Raw genomic sequence first — 20,425 nt, 5'->3', positions numbered from 1 at the left:
GGTAGTATTTACGGTTTAGGATGGGGTGGGGGATCAGGGTAGTTTTTAGGTCAGGGCAGGGTGGGTTTTAGGGTTTAGGATGGGGCGGGGGTTGCGGTAGTTTTTAGGACAGGGTGTGGTAGTTTTTAGGACAGGGTAGGTGATAGGTTTTAGGACAGTGGGTCGGGGGGGTTGTATCACACAACCAAGCATGGCGTTACCACATATACCTTTACTAAGCATGCTTTTACAGCAAAATTAATTGTACAGGCATGTGTTGTAAAGGCATGCGTGGTAAAGATGCAGTTGTGTTTTCAACTGCATTGTTAAGCCATGTGGGAGTCTGCCATGCGTGGTTTTGTCATACAATCGTTTTAATTGATTTTACTAAGTTGATGTTTTCAAGAGACCAACCAAAATCTTATTTTCCTAACCTCAGATATCTCTTTCCTGATAACCAAGCATGTATGACATTTCACCACACAATTCTAAAATAACAATACCTTATAATTTCCCAAGATCTTTATATCATCAGTTGTTAACAGAGATGTATTTCCTCACTAGTACTGCTTTATGTCACAGTTCCTTGTCATATATTAACCAATTTGTAAATTATGTGCAGGGTTTGCTGTTTTCAGAATTTATTTTTTGTGAATTAAAGTGTTATTTCATGTTGTTACTAAATTCTGGATGTCTGTGCTCATTGTTGTTCATATATTTCAGTGCTCAAATATTTCCCCCAAGAGTGTTTTTTCCAGTGTTCACAAAATACAACATTGAGATCACTACCAATAGCATTCCTAAGAACTAAATAAGTGCAGACTGAGTGAAGTTCTGAGAGCCAGAACAATGTTCACCCCTTATGTCCTAATTGAAGTAATATAAAGTAAAGAGTTAGCAATGATGACCCTGCTTAAAATCCACATCCCCCCAAAACCTTAACTGAAAGTAATCCTGTGCCTCCTTATAAGCATTCACTAAAAGTAAAAACATTTTTCAAAAGCTGCATTTAGTAGCACATCTTCTGTGCTGTAGCTACACCCACCAATTTACATGTTCAAGACTTACGCAGCGGCCGTGCATTCCATGCTCCATATTTACAAGTGGTGGACTAGGCACAATGTTTCACTTTTCACTTGCCTGTGTTGTTTTTTTACCTGCGCCTCAGTAGGCTGCATTACATAATCACATAATGTTAAACATATGCAAGGTAGGCTTTTACCCATAAAATCCAACACAGAACCAATGTATCAGTATTTACGAGTTTATGAGAAGGTGATATACTGTTGGTAAATGATGCACATGGTCCAAAATGTGTCTAATTTCCTGTGCATTGGCAACCCAGGCATAGGAAATGACACACTGGCACTGGTACATAAACAGAACATACCCCAAGCACTTTGGCAAGCTGCTATGCCATGGAGCTGCTCAAACTGTAGCAAGGAGAAGCAAGAAGACCACGAAGGCAGCACAGGAGAAGGTAGTGAGTCTACTGCCAGAGGACTACCCTCATTGACCTCACGGGGGAGGAGGTCATCACCTACTACATGCTCAGGAGAGTCCATCATCCAGTTCTTGAATCTGATTGCATTAAGGCTGCACCAAGATCCCTCTGCAGGTCAAGTTTATGGCAATAATCCACATGCTGGCAAATGGCTCATTCCAAACCACCACAGCCAGAGTGATTGGAATCTCCTGGCCATTCTTTTCAGCATTCCTACCCTAAGTCCAGGATGCCATCATAACCGTGACACCCCAATACCTCATGTGCCCCAACACAAAGCAATGATTCTATCCTACTGCTGGACTCCCACGTGATGAGTGCAATAGACTGAACACATATGCAACTTGTTTCTCCTGCTGCTACATCCTCCTGTGCCACAATAGGAAGTACACATATTCCATCAACATGCAGGGAATAGTGGACCATCTGGGGATGCTAATCAATTTGCTGGCAAAGTACCTGGGGAGCGCTCATGATGCCTGCATCATCAGGCGCTCCATCAGCAATGAGCGCTTCCAGAATGGGAGATATTGTAATTGCCTATTGATTGATAAGTACATCTGAAGCACATGACTGACCTCATGGCAGTAAATTATGTTTCATGTTAGGCATCTTTGTGTTGGGTGACCGAGACAGTGCATATGTACCTACATCTCACCTAATAGTAATTGACCCATAAGCAATATAGCAATGTGTAACAAACACTGCAGAAAAAAATCTTGTGTAGGAAAAAATGTGTGCATGTCAACAACATGTGCCAAACACCTGTGCATTGGGAAGACATGCATCAAATAAAGCTAACAATTTGGCACAGTGTGGACATGTGTTAGTATGTGTGCTGTTGCAGTGTACTGACTGTCAGATATCGTACCACATTACAAAGGGTGTGTAAATGTAAATAGTGTGCAATGACTGTGTGTGTGTTGTATATCTAATCATTTGTGCAGGCTCATACTCATGGAGGACAGTATAGTGAAGTTATAGTCTGATGACTGTGAACAGATGCACATATGATGTGTATCCGAACACAGTGCAAAACATACAGTCTACATATGCTACATATGCTAGATCAAAGTCTGCAAACACATGCTAAATCCATCATGGTATCTCACATAGCTCATATACATTCGGATATATCAACTGTTTTGGTGCAGGATTGGCTATTTAGGACTAATGCTGCTACACTTGCACCCCTAGGCAAGGATGCAACTGGAACCAGCAGGGATGAATGTTACCATGTTGCTGTGTCTCACTCAGATACAAACAACAAGTTCACTCCTACAGCAACGTCTATTTGTGTTTGTTAAAAGAGAACACAAAGAGTTAGAAAATAAAACAATTGCTTTGAAGCAATGAATATATGCAAGGTAACTTCTCCCAAGATACCATGCACTGATGCATTCCAGGTTATATAGCAAGAATGTGTCATTAAATTCTACATGAGCATCTTGTGTGAATGCCTACCCACATCCTACGTTCACAGAAGCACTCAGTATAGAAAACTATGGTGATGCATGCCAATTGTAAGAATATACCTCCTTGGAAGTTATCAGACTTGTTTTGGCCACCCAAGGTGGCCCCATAATCATCAAAATATGGGCTAATAATGTTGGCAAACACTAACATGCAGTGATAAAGTGCATGTGCCACACATATTGCTCCAGACCCAAGCCCAGACAGCAGATGTGTATATACCACAAATGATATGGTGGTTGTTGGGTACTTTTGTATGGAAAAGTTTGTTTTGTACATGTCAACATGTGTCATATAGGCATAGCAACATACATTACATATCTTCACAGTCAATATATTGCATGGATGCCACATACATGTTAGACTGACTGAACCAGACAGTGTATGTCATTCCCTGAGTGGGTAAATCATCCATAACACATCCTGAGTCAGCAATTGAGGTAGATATGGGCCTATTTACCAGAGGCGGTTGCCACTGGTTACTCATTACTTTTGTACCTCAGGTGGCAGAAGCCTCTCAACCATATTGATGAGGCCACACAAAGTCACTTTGAGTGGCTCATTATGTCTTCATAGATATGGACTAAGTCAAGGCATTGAAATTGGCCGGCTTAGTTTACTCTGTGCCATGAGGGTGTTCCAGGGGTCTTGCGGGTGCGATTCCTAGGCAATGTCCATGTATATTTGGCTGGGCCCAGATTGACTTAATGATGTAAACCTGGTGCCATGGCAAAAGCTTATGCCTTCCCCTGAACGTGATGTCACAGTTCTGTTATTCCTCATTAATAACTCATCCCATGTGTGCAGCATCATGTTCACACATAGAAAAAGGCACACACCTCGTGTGATTGTGTTTTGGGCAGGGCGGTGCCCCTACCTTCCCAAAGACAGTTCTGTATCCAAGACAGCCACCCTAGCCCCATGATGCAAGTGTGCTGTGTTGGCACAAGGCAGCACATTCTGCGCTGGCAAGGGAATGGAGAACAGGAATGTACTGTAGTTCATAACAATGGTGCTTTCCTGCCATGTTCACATTGCTATAATGCTTCGCTGCAGGAAGACTTGAAGCGCAGTTCTCCCAAACTCACCCATAAAAATGGGCTATTGTAAGTCATAGAAGTGTGCCCTTTATCATATATTGCAATGTGTACAACATTTGCATACATCAGCTATACCTTTGCAAATAATGTAAAAACAACTCAGCTAGCCACGTTCACCCACGCATGATACTAACAGAAATACCTAAATCTAGGGTCTCATTTCAAAGTTCTGGCTTAGGGCAACTGTGCAAGTCTTTTTACTGCACTGCCCTACACTGAATCAAAGGAATTCAACATATCTATGAGATGTAGTGCATTCCTGTCCTTCCAGGAATGCATCGGAGTAGCAATTGCTGCCTAGTGCTAAAGCAATCACCCTTTTACTATAGTTCAAGGGTGTCTGCGATGTTGGATACATAATTGTGTTTGTGCACAATTGCTTGGCAATACTATTTAACTTAGGCCTGTGTCCAGTGCCCTTTTACCTAGTTGTATGCTTTTGTTTAATTTATTGTTTTAATTCATTTTAGCATAACTTTCTTTTGGCGGGGATGCTTTGTGTTTCTAAGCAGCTGCTATTTTGCGAAAGTGTTGTTAGTTCCCTTGCATGAAACTTCACTCAGTGCCTCTGCTCAAGGCTGTACTTGATAGTTTATCTAGTATTACTACCACAAGAGTGGTAGCCAGCCTTCAATACTTAGATGAATTATCACATCAGGTCAATTCTCAGAATACACCATGATAAAAATATCACACAGGTCCAAACAAGGTTAGAGAGGTCATTTGAGCCAGAAGAGTCATCTTATGCTGTTTGCCACTTTGTCGCAACTTTGCAGACCTCTACAAGGAGACAATGGGCAGACCCCTGTTTTCAGGTATGGTTTCTTTAAGGGGCTAGTACAGGCAGAAAAGGGCTATCACTGCTATGCTCTAAAATGGATGGAGGTAGGGTGCATCCGGGCAGCGGGGCCAGGCCCACAGAGTTGGTCATAGTCATTGCACTTAAATGGGGACCACGGATTAGGGTATAGGCAGCGGCGTAGAGTCGGACAGCAGTGCAGGTTCTGGAGTTGTCCAGAGTCGATATGTCTTGTTTTTCTTTTTTTAGGCCAGCTTTCACTCTCAATGGCCTAGGAACTGGAGTGATTACCACCTAGTGAGTCAGAGTCCTCAGCACAAGAACGTTGAGGCTGTAAGGTGAAGTCTTTGCTGTCCTTGATACTTCTTAACAGGAAGCAAGCTCTGCCCAAGCCCTTGAAAAAACTTCACACGTAGGATGCACAGCAAAGACCAGTCTTTGTCCTCTCCAAAGCAGATGCAGCAACTGCAGGCTAACCCAGCAAAGCACACAGAGCAAAGGGGCAGTATTTCTTCTCACAGCTCTTTAGCTCTTCTCATTGGCATAGTCTCCTGTTGATCCAGATGTGTTCTAAAAGTCTGGGGTTTTGGGTTCAATAATTATACTCATTTCTGCCTTTGAAGTAGTAGTGGAAATGAAACAGTTTAACACATGAATAGCAAACAGTGTATTATTTATAAGCAAAAATAAAATACTTTATATCGTCAAAATATCCAATGAATTTATATGACAGCACCAACAAGTAAATCTTGCAAAAGATGGCACCTATGGTCCCCCTGCAAACTTTACCAGGAGGCCACTACGTGCCTGAGAAGTATCCACAACTTTCAAAGTCCTTTGTAATGTCTTTTAGGAATTTCCAAATGTTAAAAAATGGACTGGAGCAGTCTATGCAGTGAGTTCTGTCATGGAGGACATAAAGTCGACATTTGGTCTCAATCTGCCATAGAAGTCAACAAGAGCATCTTCAGGACACAGTGTCGTAATGGAATGAAACCTGCAAACACTGCTCACATACTTGTCATGAAATAAATCCAGAGATCATAAATGAATTCCCAATGAGAAGATACGGGGCAACCTCACAGCAAGGATGATGCAATTATGCCAACCAGTAACACAAATCAATCAACATCAATCTGATTGATTCACGCGTTGGTTGGTATTGAAAGAATGGGAGCATGTTTTGGATAATAAATCAGCCTTTGCTTCGAAACGCGACTGACATCTTGAAGATTTGTGCGCTGGTTGGTATAATTGCATATTTTATAGTGAAATACATATAATTCCTCCCAAAGCAAGCCTACTAGAAGATTTATTTTACATACCCTGGGCACATATAGTGCACTTTACTAGGGACTTAACAGTAAATCAAATATGGCAATCATGGATAAACCAATCACCAATACAATTTAAACAGAGAACAAATGCACTTTACCACTATTTAGAAATTATACAGTGCCCAAAAGCCAACAAAAACAGGTCAGAAAAAGTAGGAGGAAGGAGGCAAAAAAGTTTGGAGTTGACTCTGCAAAAAGGGCCAAGTCCAACAGTGGTATTGAGCAGCAACTGGACATCATAATGCACAGCATTAACAGTTTGCAGTGGCGATGGTTGTCCAAATTTAAGACATTATTTTTAATCCTGCCCTTCCCCATTTGTTTTCTCTCTTTCTCATTCTTAATACTGTAGGTTAGGTTAGGTTAGACATCAGCATAGGAATGGTTTAGGATAGTTTAGTGTTAGTGATGTTTTAGAATTTATAGTTTTTATCTTATTAGGTAGGACTATGGATGTGAAGTTGTTAGACCTGGCAGCTCGCTCTTGGTATGGTTTCCCTGTACTTTTGCTTCTGTCCTCCTGTTTTTGGACTCTGTGCTGTGATTCGTTTTAGCTGGTTTTGATACTCTTGGCGCTTCACCATTGCTAACCAGTGCTAAAGTGCAAGTGCTCTCTGTCTTAATTGATTTGGTGATTGGTTATCCATGATTGGCATATTTGATGTACTAGTAAGTCCCTATTAAAGTGCACTAGAGGTGCCAAAGGCTTGTAAATCAAATGTAAATCAAATGTTACTAGTGGGCCTGCAGCACTGATTGGCCACCCACATGAGTAGCTCTGTAAACATGTCTCAGACCTGCCACTGCAGTCTCTTTGTGTGCAGTCATGCACTGACAAGCTGACCAAGCAGGTATACCCTTATGCCAGGCCAAACCTTCCCTTTTGCTACATGTAAGTAGGCCCTAGGTAGCCCCATGGGCAGGGTGCAATGTATGTAAAAGGTGGGGCATGCACTGATGTGTTTTACATGTTCTGATAGTGTAATACTGCCAAAATAAGTTTTTCACTATTGCAAGGCCAATCTCTCTGAGAAGTTTATATGGGGGCTGCCATTAAATGTCTATTTAAGTGCAGTTTCCCAATGGGAGCAGATGGGGATTTTGAGTTTGGGGTCTCTGAAGTCAATTTAAAAATGCATCTTTTGACAAAGTTGGTTTTTAGATTGTCTGTTTGAAAATGCCACTTTTAGAAAGCGGGCATTCTCTTGCTTAACTATTCGGCATGCTTGTGTAAACCACATCTGGGTCAGATTGACAGTTGGGCTGTTTGTAAACTCCCCCTAGATGGTGACACAAAGTGAGCTGGGGAGTATCCTGAATATCCAGATGAGTCTCCTAAGCTAAAGTGGGGAGGGAGGAACTGACACACCTGAAAGGGCTATGGCTATCCTCACACAATGCAGACTCCAACCCCTTGGAGTATGTCTTGGGCCAGGCCTCGGCAAGGCAGCATCTTGTCAAAAACAAAGACTTTCCTTGGAAGTTTGCCTATTTCAAAGACAGAAAGTAGTGGACCTAAAACCCCAGACTTTCCGATTATTTGTGGATCAAGAAGAACCTCTGCCAAGGATAAGAGGTTGATGCTTGATGAGGACATGTCACTCTGCCTGTTGCTTTGCTGTGCTGGCCTGCTGCTTCTCCCTGAAGAGGAAAGAACTAGACTTTGCTTTCTGAAATCCTGCTTGTGAAGTTTCTCCAAAGGCTTGGACTGAGCTTACCCCCTATTCTAAAGGATCATGGACATCAAACAAGTCATCTGCCAGTGCCTGGGCTCTTCTGCTGGGAGTTCTGACTTGCTAAATGGTGCCAAATCCAGTCCCTGGGCCCTTAGAAGTGAAAGCTGGTAATCTGCAGGGAAAAATCAACACACAGCTGTGTGCACATCAGACAAATCTACGCACGTCCCATCCAGTGGCTGCCAATTTGTCACATTGCTTACCTGGTGGCTACGGAAATTATGCAGATCCCATTCTCACTGCGGACTCATTGCACAGTGCGTCAGAAATTCCCACACACGGATCCTGGGCATCAAAGTCTTCAACATCCCCACACAGACCCAAGGCTGCGCACCAGGAATCGACGCTCGACCAGCCTTGTGAGAAAAGAATCGATGCACGGCCTTCGATGCGAGTAAAGAATCAATGCACGACCTCCCTTTCAAATAAGGAATCAATGCATCACTTGCTTTTCTGATGCACTGTCGCACTTTCAGCTTTATTTTTGATGCAGCCCAGGTACTTTGCTAAAATAACACATCCATTTCTATGGATTAAGACTCTTTTTATTTTAAAAGTTCTTATCATGCGTATGTTGGATTTTTGTTCTTTTGGTCTTGTTTAATTTAGATAAATATTAGCTATTTTTCTAAACTGCTTTGTAGTCCTTTTGTGGTGTTTTCACTGTGTTACTCTCTGTGTTTTGTACAAACACGTTACACATTGCCTCTGAGATAAGCCTTACTGCTTGTGCCAAGCTACCGAGGGGGTCAGCTGGGGTTATCTGAGCTGTGTATCTCCCTTACTCTGCCTAGAGTGAGGACCCCTGCTAGGACAGGGTGTGAACAAACTGCCAACCAGAGATTTCATTTCAAATAGTAGTTAATTAAGGTCGGGATGATGTTTCTCATATGTTTTAGAAAATAAATAAAAAAATACAAAAACATCTTTTTTTAATTTAAATGTATAGCTAGTTTGTATATAGGAGTAGGTAATGTTGTTGATGTAGGAATAGGTGTCTTAAGTGGGGTAGGCGGTTGATGTCTAACATGTCTGGTGTAGAATATGTGTATGATTAAATAAGTGGAGGTATATTAAGCTACGTCATTGTAGGTTAAATATGTTAGGTGAGTTTTGGATTATATTAGGATAGGTAAGATAAGTTAAGGTAGTTAGTTTTAGATTTAAAATCTTGATTTAGATATTAATGAAAATGTGTTTGCTACTTAAACAACTGCTTTGTGATTAACTGCATGGGGATTGACATAACCCACCCCGAATCCCATATGTCTCTATTGAATAAAGTGACGCATTGGGTAGGAAAACACACGGGAGGGCGGGTTGACTTCCATAGGGACATTTTAACTGTAAGAAGTGTACCTTGGGTTGGCTCATCTACTAAAACATCACCTGGGGACTGTATTATAATAAATTTTGGGACCCTCCAGACTGTTAATGTTCTGTATCACCACCTCTCATCTATGAGATCACCCGTAGGGCCTATAAGAGCCCAACTCCTGACTAAGTTTATCCATCCATTACCAAACCCATGTCATTCTGACTCAACCTACTCCGGATTCCAAAATCCCAGTAACCTTGGTCTCTCTAACCCCTCTGATACTGCCCTGACACTATTTAATAGATATGAGACCCTGACCTCACTAGAGCAGTTAGATTGACAATCACTAACTGACCCATCCCTGCAAGATCCACCGGAGACAAACGTACTCTCACAGTTCCCCCTAGAATTTAAAGGAGTCCCTAACATACGTGTTATACAGGTTACAACACCTCTAGGGATTATTTCATGGAATGTCGCAGGTCTAAAATAAAAAATTGGAAACCCTGACTGGATAAATTTAGTGATGGGAAATCTTATTATTTGCTGCCAGGAGACCTGGCTCACAGAATCACCACATATTAATGGCTATACCACATACTACGTCCCAGCAACCAAGGCCCAGTCAGGCAGAGCTAAGGGCGGTCTGGCTACCTTTTTATCTGTGGAGGCTGGAGGGACGGAAGCACGTGTTGCAGGTAAATCGCCTTTTTTTCTGGCCCTATCTCTGAAACTAGAAGAATCATACGATATATTACTGATCAACTATTATAACAACACTTTTGACAACTCAGACACTAACGTGGTCAGTAGCTTGGAGACTCTAATACATAAGATAACAGTATCTAGTAAAAAGGACATAAGAATAGTCTGGGTTGGTGATTTTAATGCCCATCTCTGTGAGCCAGAACTCCTTGACTGTTGTGGACTCCTGGACGAGAACGATATTCCCATTCAACACTTCAAACACTCCCCGTACGGGAACGCCCTCAACTCTATGATAACAGTAAACTCCCTTTCCTTTCCCACACCTGCTACCCGAGGGATACCAACATTTGTAAGGGGGGACACTCACACCACTATTGATTATATTATTTATTCTAGAGAACTGTCCCCTATTACAGGTCAATTCAGGGTTACCCCGACCTGTTTTAGTGATCATAACCCCTTATCCATTATGATGAACTTAGATCTGACAAATGATCCAAGCAGAGGGAAGCACCACCCTCCCATGAAGCTCTCATCCCAAAAAGGGCTCACAATTAAATGGGGAAAGATAAACACCCCAAAAAATTTTAGTGATGTTTTCTTGAACAAATGGCCAGATGTTATGACATCCCTGGACGACAATAAGGCCCCACACGAAATTATTCGGGCATTCTCCTCCCTGAAAAATTACATGGCAGAGAAACTACAGCCTCAACGAGCCAATAAAGCACATGGCCCAAGATGGTTTAACCACGCATGTACCTCATCTTTAAGCAAGCTAAAAAAAACAATCAATGCATCTCCCAAAGATCTACAAGCAATTAAGATTGCCCGGAAAAACTACAAAGAAGTTCTTGCCAAAAGGAAAGTCGATCTAAGTGAATCTGCGTGGGAGGAACTGATGACTGCAAGCAAACTCAAAGATACAACTGCATTCTGGTGTGTGGTTAACTCCTCATTATTCAGCGATAACTATGAGACGCCCATGGACACTGTCATTCCAGCCAAGACCTAGGTGAACTATTTTAAAAAAACCTTCGCCACAGAGACAAACACCCAATCAGAAATGCCAAACTGTTTAAAACCTGCAGGAAACGATCAGCTAACTTTGGCTTTTAGTAACACTATAAATGTAGACGATGTTAAACAGGCAATCCAAGATAGTCCATCTGAGAAAGCCCCGGGTCCAGACAGAATTTCCGCTGACCTATATAAAGCACTTCCAGACTTCTGGGGCCCACTGCTAACCAACGTCTTAAGGTCGGCTGTGGTAGGTCCTTTAGTAGACTCTTGGAAAGAAGCAATCATCGTCCCGATTTTTAAGAAGGGAGATAGGACAGACCCTCTGTGCTATCGCCCAATCTCCTTGCTGGATAGCTCAGTTAACATTTTGGGCCGGGTAATTCTAAAAAAGCTAGAAGAATGGGCGACCTATACTCACTCCCTCTCAGAGGTACAATTTGGCTTTCGCCCAGGGGTGGGCACAGTCGAACAAACCCTTAATTTGACACTCATAGTCCAGAAATATACTAAAGCCAAAAGGGGCTGTATACACTTAGCATTTATGGACCTCTCCTGCGCCTTTGATACAGTCAGCAGGGAGAAATTGTGGAAGGAAATGCTGGATATGGGCGTGGATGAACACATAGTTATATTACTCAGTAAACTTCACGCCTGCACAGAGGCTCGGGTCCGTTACTCTCGGGAGGGAGGTGTGACAGAGAAATTCCCCTCACAAAAAGGGGTGAGACAGGGCTGTGTTCTTGCCCCTTTCCTCTTTCTCTTATATATAAATGGGCTGGAGAAATTTCTCTGCGATCTAGGAAAAGACTCCGCAGTTATTAATAACTCCCCAATCCCTGTACTTTTATATGCAGATGATGCAGTTTTAATTTCAAGGACAGCAAATGGCCTCCAGATTTTATTGAATGCTTTTAATACCTTTATGAGGAACCTTGGGCTCAAAGTTAATAGAACCAAGTCATTTGTCATGAAGTGTGGTCCTAAGTTAGCAAAAACAATTTTTTTTACTTTAAATGGGCATGAGATACTCAAGGTCCCACATTTCACGTATCTGGGGGTCCCTATTGATGTAGATTTTAACTGGAAGTTTTTAGTTAATACACGCTCAATACAATTCCAAAAAACCATTGAATCTGTTTTTAGATTTGCAAGAAGACTACGACATAAACCTGTTAAGGAAATGATGACTGTCTACACTTCTAAATGCCTCTCCGTCGCAACATTTGGAGCTGGGGTCTGGGGGCATGCAGACTGCACAGGGCTCCAGATTATAGAAAACAAATTTTTAAGAAGGCTACTATCAGTCCCCCAATCTGCACCAATAAAGTTCTGTCACAAAGAAGTAGGTCTAAGATACATATCCAGCTATATAAAACTTCAACCTCTCATATTGTGGATAAAAATCTGGACTAAGCCTGAAACGCTTCTATGTAGAAAGGTGATACAGGACTCCCTTCATCTGTCACGATTTCTAGATATACCCTGGCTTAGATATGTTTACCTTTCTCTCCTATCATTAGGACTAGGAGATTTTTTCCTTAAACCACACACCTTAACAAGACAGGACATTAAGAAGGTCAAAGACATATTCTGGCAGAAAAATCAGGATATGGACCCGGTCTCTTGCCTAATGAGCCAACGGACAAGATTAGAGACACAACAACTTCAACCGAAGCTGTACTTGACCATCATTAATCATGAGCGACAAAGGTTTTTACTCACAAGACTACGCCTAAATACCCTACATTATCTGGTAGCATTCCCAGTTGCTGGAACCTGGTTTAAGATCCTTCCTCCCTGTTGCTGCGATGGAAAGACAACCCAAAGTACATTACATTTTATGCTTTTTTGCACTTTATACACTACTCCAAGAAAAAGGTTTTTACGTCCGCTATTTCAGTCTAACAGTATTAGAACTAGCCAACTTGCTTACTCCCACTTACATGATTTGGGAACTATGAACATAATCCAAGCTGTGCTAAATTTTATACATGCTGCTTTTGGTGCTCGGAAAATGTATTAACAGTGTTTTTAGAAATTTTATGACTAGAAATTCAGTATGTTATTTATTTATTTTATGTCTTTTATGGTCTTTTTGCACCGAATAAAGTAAATTAAAGAAAGACATAAATTGTTAGGTGGTATTAGACACATGCAGTGATTTTTCCATGTGGTGTTTGTTTCCATGTGTGCCTACATGGAATACCTACTGACCCGATTCAGTGAGGTTTGCAATGGATTGACTCAAGGGATCCTCATGCATGATTGGCTGATGCAAGTGGCACCCCCGCTGTGAATGGACACACAGGGCAAAACAGGTATTGCCATACTGTTGCAGTTTGTGTGTGTATGAGTGGTGCTACATGTACTAGATGATTGCTCATATCAAGCTATTATTAGTATTCTCTGTTGTTATGACTCTTACATTGATGTCAGTCACTTACACACTCACCCTTGCATCATTTGCTTGTCACAGCAGGGTTGTTTGCTGGCTAGTATCCATGGATGAGCTTTTCACTGGCACCGTGGCTTCATTCACCATTACTATTGTTTGAATACTACTTGGTGCACTTCATGATTGTGACTTTTGAGTAACTACTTGCTAGTCTTGATACATATAGGGTTCACCAAATATATTTACCTTAGCCTGTGTAGCTTTGCCCATGGATGAATGACACACATGTCACTTTGGGTAGTAGTTGGTGTCCTTGGGTCACAACTTCCACCATAATCTACTTAGTGCAGACACCAAGAGACATACAACACACAAAATATATTTAGGATCACAGGCACAGTTCTTTCTGCAACCACCTCAACAGTTTTTGAGCCGTGTGATGTCCAGTCAGAGTCAATGGAGAATATATTGCATGGGGCATGTGGAGTAGAGAAGTGTTTCAGTGAGGAAGAGGATGACCAAAATGCCAATAGGGAAGGTAGGCCACATCAACAGTCTAAAACAAGGTGGTATCAACTAGTGGGACAGCAAATTGAGGACAGTACCAGTTGGGAAATACAGTTACATGGTCATCAGCACTAAGCAAAGGAGAAACTAGCCATTTGGCACAGAGAAATGCTGCTAGGCAATTTTTCAGTGGAAAGAGGTGAAGTCCACATTTCCTCTGCTGATGTGTAAGGTACTTTCTGTGAGGATAGTAGGCATCCATTTTTGCTATGTATGTGTCCTGCTTCAGCTCCATGGACTCCAAGATGTTGTGGAGTGCCCCAAGCTAGTTGGCAACCTCACTAGTGCCACTTTGGCAGTGCAGGTGTTCGTGCCTCTGCCTCATCACACCAGTGATGTCAGCCAGGGACTGTTAGATGCCACAGAGTGGAAGGTAGGTGCCTCATCTAGCCACTGAGATGTCCTTATTGGGACTGATGCACCTACATACTGCCTCTAGGGTGCCCCCCATTTTCTCCATCCCCACCTGCATCACATCTACCATCTCCTGCTGGACTGGGGTTGGGCTGGCAGGTGGTGTTTGTTGGGTGAAGGGTGGATCCTCTGGAGACCCCACAATGCTGTTGGCCCTCCCCACATCCAGAGATGGTGGATCAAAGGAGGCAATGATTTCCTGGAAGGTGTCTTGGTCAAGGGTTGACAAGCTGCATACTCAGCTAGATCCTCATCCTGGACAGGCAGCTGGTCAGGAGGTAAAGGTACATCTCTGCTATGAGATAGATATGTTAATTTTGTTCTATGTTAGATGTTAGCATGAATAATCTGTTTGACAATCTGACTTGCTACTATTTGACTTTCAGTACAGCACTGATATGTATAACGTCTGTTGCACAGAGTTATTGATTCCAAGTTACATTGTAGTTGCCTTTTAGATGACAGTATCTCTGCATTGTTTATACAATGGTCCCTACCATGGCAGCTGACACCGTTGTGGTCTCAGCCCACATGTCGGGACAGCTGCATGCCATGTAGTGTCATGCAAGTTAATATACAAGTGGGTCTTGGCGTGTTTCAAGTGTTGATGTTTCACATGCTCCACCCTCAAGTGAGCTGTTTCTCCTCTGACAAGCCCATTCCATTCCATTGCTGTACATTCCAGAAGTGTGTGCATGGGCCCAAATAAGACACAGTGGCCTCATGGTGCAAGCTGGCCTACATTGTCACCATCAGGTTATGCAGGGTTCAAGTTTCCATGCATAATGCATGGATGCATGTTTTTTACTTCGAATTGTGGGACTTGTAGTTCTGGTGACTAATGATGTACATTCCATTCTGCATGCCAGTATATAAATGTGGACCTGGACTGGTGCAGCACTTCTCAAATGGAATCGAGAATTGTGACGGAGCAAGGACTGAGCTGTGCAACATGTAACTGGGCAGTGTGCCTGACATTTCTGTGCCATTTAATGGGACATGAGCCAGATTCCAAGCCTTTGCCCTGCAGACAGCACAGTGGAGCACTGGGGCATAGCTAGCTGCATAGTAGAGCATGACCTTTTTGCCCACCTTGCCTCTTTTTCAATAATTATCCTATGACTCTGGTTGTTCCTAGTATGCTGCACTGTCCTGGTACTCCAGTCACCAAACTCGTATGGGATGTCAGCTCCCACTCACTCCTCCAAGGCATCCAGTTCCTCCTGGGGCACTGGGCTCCCTCATCCAGCCTACATTGCTGTCTAGGTTGTTGGCCAGTTTCTCCTTCATCCAGTGCTTGTAGTCAAATTGCCTCTTTCCTCCCTAGTGGCAATTTAGAGGTGGCAAAGAGCTGATGTTGGTGCTCTGTCACCTCAGTGATCAAGGTGTCATTCTCTTTCTCACTGAATATGCACTTTCTCTTCCTCTTCCTCTAGGAGTCTGTCTGAACATCCTGGCCAGTGTTGGGGTTGTTGTCCTTGCTTCTGCTCTCTGCTACATGGCTGCCTTCTGTGAAGTGTGCCATTTTTTTCACAGATGCATCATTTTTTAAACTTTTTGTGATGCATTCTGCACTCAAAAGTGACACATGGCCGATTAACGTTACTTTATATGCTGCAAATCAGCCCTGTGTCACTTTTGCAGCAGAAGCTGGCTAAACAGGGTCCGTTTAGCTATAAATACATCATTCTTATAGTAAAGCCAACCCTACCAGAACTTTAAAACAAATTAAATGTATGTGAGAGAGAGTCTATGGAGAGATGAGGGGCACTGTTAGAGGGTTGTAGTGAAGGGATCCTTGTAGAACAATGTCATGGGGGGCTCCAAAAAAACATTGGGGGTTATTCTAACTTTGGAGGAGTGTTAATCCGTCCCAAAAGTGACGGTAAAGTGACGGATATACCACCAGCCGTATTACGAGTTCCATAGGATATAATGGACTCGTAATACGGCTGGTGGTAAATCCGTCACTTTTCCGTCACTTTTGGGACGGATTAACACCTCCTCCAAAGTTAGAATAACCCCCATTGTCCCCCAGGCTCCACCAGCAGTAAAGACGACCCTGGTTGTACTTGTTATGTGCGAATGTCGAGGGCAGAACATTGCACTAGTGTTTTATGTACCTTGCCTGTTCTTTCTCATACAGAGTCCCAACCTATCCCTATCATTTCTACTTAAAACAGAGGATAAAAGAGATTGGCAGTGAGATCAAAGAAAACAAAACTCAGGGCCAGACAATGTGAATCATTATGGCCATATGTAATGTTCGAAGAGTAATCCAAGAATTTTGTGTAAAATGTAAGATCTTTTTCAATTTATTTTGAAGAAAATGTGCAATACAATTACCACACGCATTCTCTAACTTTGGAATGCGCTAGTACGACCAGCAATTTAATGATGTGTTTATTTATCTTTAAAGGCACACTTATTTTGTGCAGATATGTGACAAGTATAAAGAGTTATTCCAACAGCTAATGCACAGCCCGATCATTCACTGCAATGACAACATTTTGGAAAAGTTGAAAAGTACAGAGTAATGATATCAAACTTCTAAAAGCAAGCAAGCAGGATTTTAGGACAATGTAGGCATTTCTTAATCCACCATCACCTTGTATTTGTCCGTTTTAATTGAGACTGAGCAGAAATTAACACAATATAAATGGGATCTTGAAAACAGATGACTGTTTGGGAGAACTGTGAGGCGAATGACAACTGTCAAAGTGGTAGCCTTCCACTTCATGCACAGCCAGATAAGTCTCACCTATGCAATAAATATTGGCTTTGCCAATGTGATTTAGCCAAGTTGTACACCAGTGTGGCAGCTGTGTAGCATGGCTAAAAGTTAAAGGCAAAAAGGAGAGTGGTTTGGAGTGTTGTAGAGTGCAATGGGAAAGAGAGGAGTGGAGTGCTGTAGAGTGAAGGGGCTTAGAGTCTCATATATTGAGTGGCCTAGAGTGGAGTCTCGTAGACTGGCATACACTGGAGTGGAGCACAGTGGAGTGGACTGGTGTAGTGTGCTTTGGCATAGAGTGTTGCAGATTATAGTCGCATAGAATGCAGTGGCACCGATTGCAGTGGTACAGATTTTGGTGGCATACAATGCACCATCATAGAATGCAGTGGTGTAGATTAGAGTGTTGCATAGCAGACTGCAGTGGGATAGAGTGCCATGTCTTAGAGTGCAGTGGTGTAGAATGGATTGGTGCAAAGAAGATTGGCATAACGTATAGTGTTGTAGAGTGCAATGGTGAACAGTAGATTAGAGTCCCATAGAATGCTAGAGTGGTACAGAGTAGAGTGGCTCAGAGTAGTGCATAGTGGAATGTAGTACTGTAGAGTGTAGTGGCACAGAGTCCAGTGGTATAGAGTGGGGTCCTGCAGAGTACAATGGCTTAGAGCAGAGAGATGCAGAGTAAAATAGCATAGATTATATTGACACAGAGTGCAGTAGTGCAGAGTAGAGTAGTGTAGAGTTCAGTGATGTAAAGTGTAGTGTTGCAGAGTAGCATGTTATAGACTGGACTGGTGGAGAGTGGCGTAAAGTCCATTGGCATAGAGTGCAGTGGTGTAGAGTAGAGTGGTGTAGACTAGAGAGGCGCTGAGTGCATTTGCATTGCCACAGTGATGCAGAGTAGAGTGCAGTGATGTAGAGTGCAGTAGTGTAGAGTGCAGTGTCACAGAATAGAGTAGTGCAGAATAGAGTTCAGTGGTGTACAGTGGTGTACAGTGGAGTGGTTTACAGTAGAGTGAGCTGGTGTAGAGTCCATTGGTGTGGAGTGTTGCAGAAATTAGAGGCCTGCAGTGCAGTTGCTGAGAATTCAGCAGCATACAATGCAGTGTTGTAGAATTTAGTGGCATAGAGTGCAGTGGCATAGAGTACAGTGGTGTAGAGTGCAGTGATGCAGAGTACAGTTGAGTGGCATACAGTGGCATAGAGTGATGCAGAGTAGAGTGGAATGGGGTGCAGTTATGTAGAGTGGTAGAGAGTAGAGTATTGTTGCATAGAGTGAAGTGCTGCAGAGTGTAGTGGCTTAGAGTGGAGTAGTGTAGACTAGAGAGGCATAGAGTTCATTGGCAGAGAGTGCAGTGTTGCAGAGTAAAGTGTCATATAGTGGTGTAAGGTGCATTGGCATAGAATGCAGTGGCTTAGAGTAGAGTAGCGTAGAAAGCAGTGTAATAGACTGCAGTGGTGCAGAATACAGTGCATTGTCATAGAGTACAGTGACATATAGTGCATTGGTATAAAGTAGAGTGGTGCAGAGTGAAGTAGAGTGCAGTGTTATAGGGCCAAATGTACTAAAAATGAAATTTTCCATTTCCTAAATAGCAACTTAATAGAAATCACCATTTAGGACATGGAAAATGGAATGTACAAAGAAACTGATTTCCTTATGGGCAAAAGGCCCCCTTTGGCTATGGGCAAAAGGCCCCCCTTGCTGCACCCCAAAAATAGTAGAGCACATATATGCGCAAGTGGCATGTGTGTGTTCTATTGCACTTTTTTTTTTAAAGCATCTTGTGATTTTTTTTTTAAACAATTGCACATGATTACCATCAATTTTAAGTCAATGGTAATTGCATTTCCTAAATGCTTTGTACATTTGAGTAGGAATTGCAGATAGGCAATCCCTATTTGCGAGTTCCTATTAAGGGGATGCAAATTGTGATTTCTACAGGGTAGAAATCATGATTTGCCATTCCTTAAAAGGCATTGTACATCAGAAAAGCCAATTTTTCATTTGTTAATGGCCCAAAATAGTGATTCTGACCGTTATGAAATGCAAAATGGCTTTGTACATCTGGTCCATAGAGCGTAGTGGTGTAGATCAGATTGTTTTTAGAGTAGAGTGAAGTAACATAGAGTGGAGTGGTGCAGGGTACAGTGCAGTTGTGTAGAGTAGAGTGATATAGAGTAATGGTGTAAAGTGGGGTAGAGTACAGTTGCATAGAGTGCAGTGGTGCAGAGTAGATTAGAGTGGCGTACAGTGTATATGCATAGAGTGCAGTGGCATGGAGTGCAGTGTTTCAGAGTGACACAGAGTGGAGTGGCATAGATTGGAGTTGTGCAGAGTAGAGTTTAGTGTCTTTGAATTGAGTGGCACACACTGCAGTGGCATAAAGTGCAGTGACATAGAGTGCAGTTGCAGTGGTGTAGAGTGCAGTGACGTAGAGTGCATTGGTTTACAGTAGAGTGGCATTAAGTGCAGTGGCATGGCTTGGTACCTCATACCAGGTCCAGTTATCCATTATTAGAGAAATGTAGTGTTTAGAAGCCAGACTATTTAGGGGTAGTGTGGATGAGCAGCCACGGCCTAACTAGGAGACATGCAAAGCTCATGCAATAACACTTTAGGCACTCAGTACTCACACACATGAAAGAAAATACTCAGTGTTACTAAAATAAAGGTACTTTTATAAAGTACCTTTATTTTGGTGACACAAATGCCAAAAGTACCATAGAGACTATGCTCCCTTAGGAGGTAAGTAATACATGAATTATATACACTAGTATGAAGTAATAGCTGTAAAATCAGTTAGAAAACAGTGCAAATAGTGAAAATCACAATAGATAGTAGTGGGCCTAGGAGGAACACAAACCATACACTAAGAAAGTGAAATGCGAAAGTCAGTTTCCCACCTAGGCAAGTGTAGTGTGTAGAGGGGCGTTGGGAGCATTAAAAGACACCAAATGTAAGTAATAGAACCCACCCTAGAGCCCAGGAAACCAGGAGTAAATCACAGTAACATTCCAAGAACACACAAGAAAACAAGAAAGATGGTTATGCAAGAACCAGAAAAGACTGCAAGACACCAACGTTGGATTCCTGGACCTGAAGACCTGTGGAAGAAGGGGACCAAGTCCAAGAAGCACTGAAGAATACAGGTAGAACAGAAGCCCCTGCTAACCCGGATGAAGGTGCAAAAGAAGAACCCCTGGTGAAGAAGAACAGCCAGTACTGCACCCAAGAAGACAGATGCTGGGTTCTGGTTGGTGCAGATGATGTCCCACACCGGATGAATGATTGCAGTCTGGTTTGCATTGCTGGATTCCGCCAAAAATCCTTGGCACAC

Source organism: Pleurodeles waltl, chromosome 1_2, assembly GCF_031143425.1.
Source record: "Pleurodeles waltl isolate 20211129_DDA chromosome 1_2, aPleWal1.hap1.20221129, whole genome shotgun sequence".
Lineage (NCBI taxonomy): Eukaryota > Metazoa > Chordata > Amphibia > Caudata > Salamandridae > Pleurodeles > Pleurodeles waltl.
Note: the sequence above shows the minus strand (reverse complement) of the source record.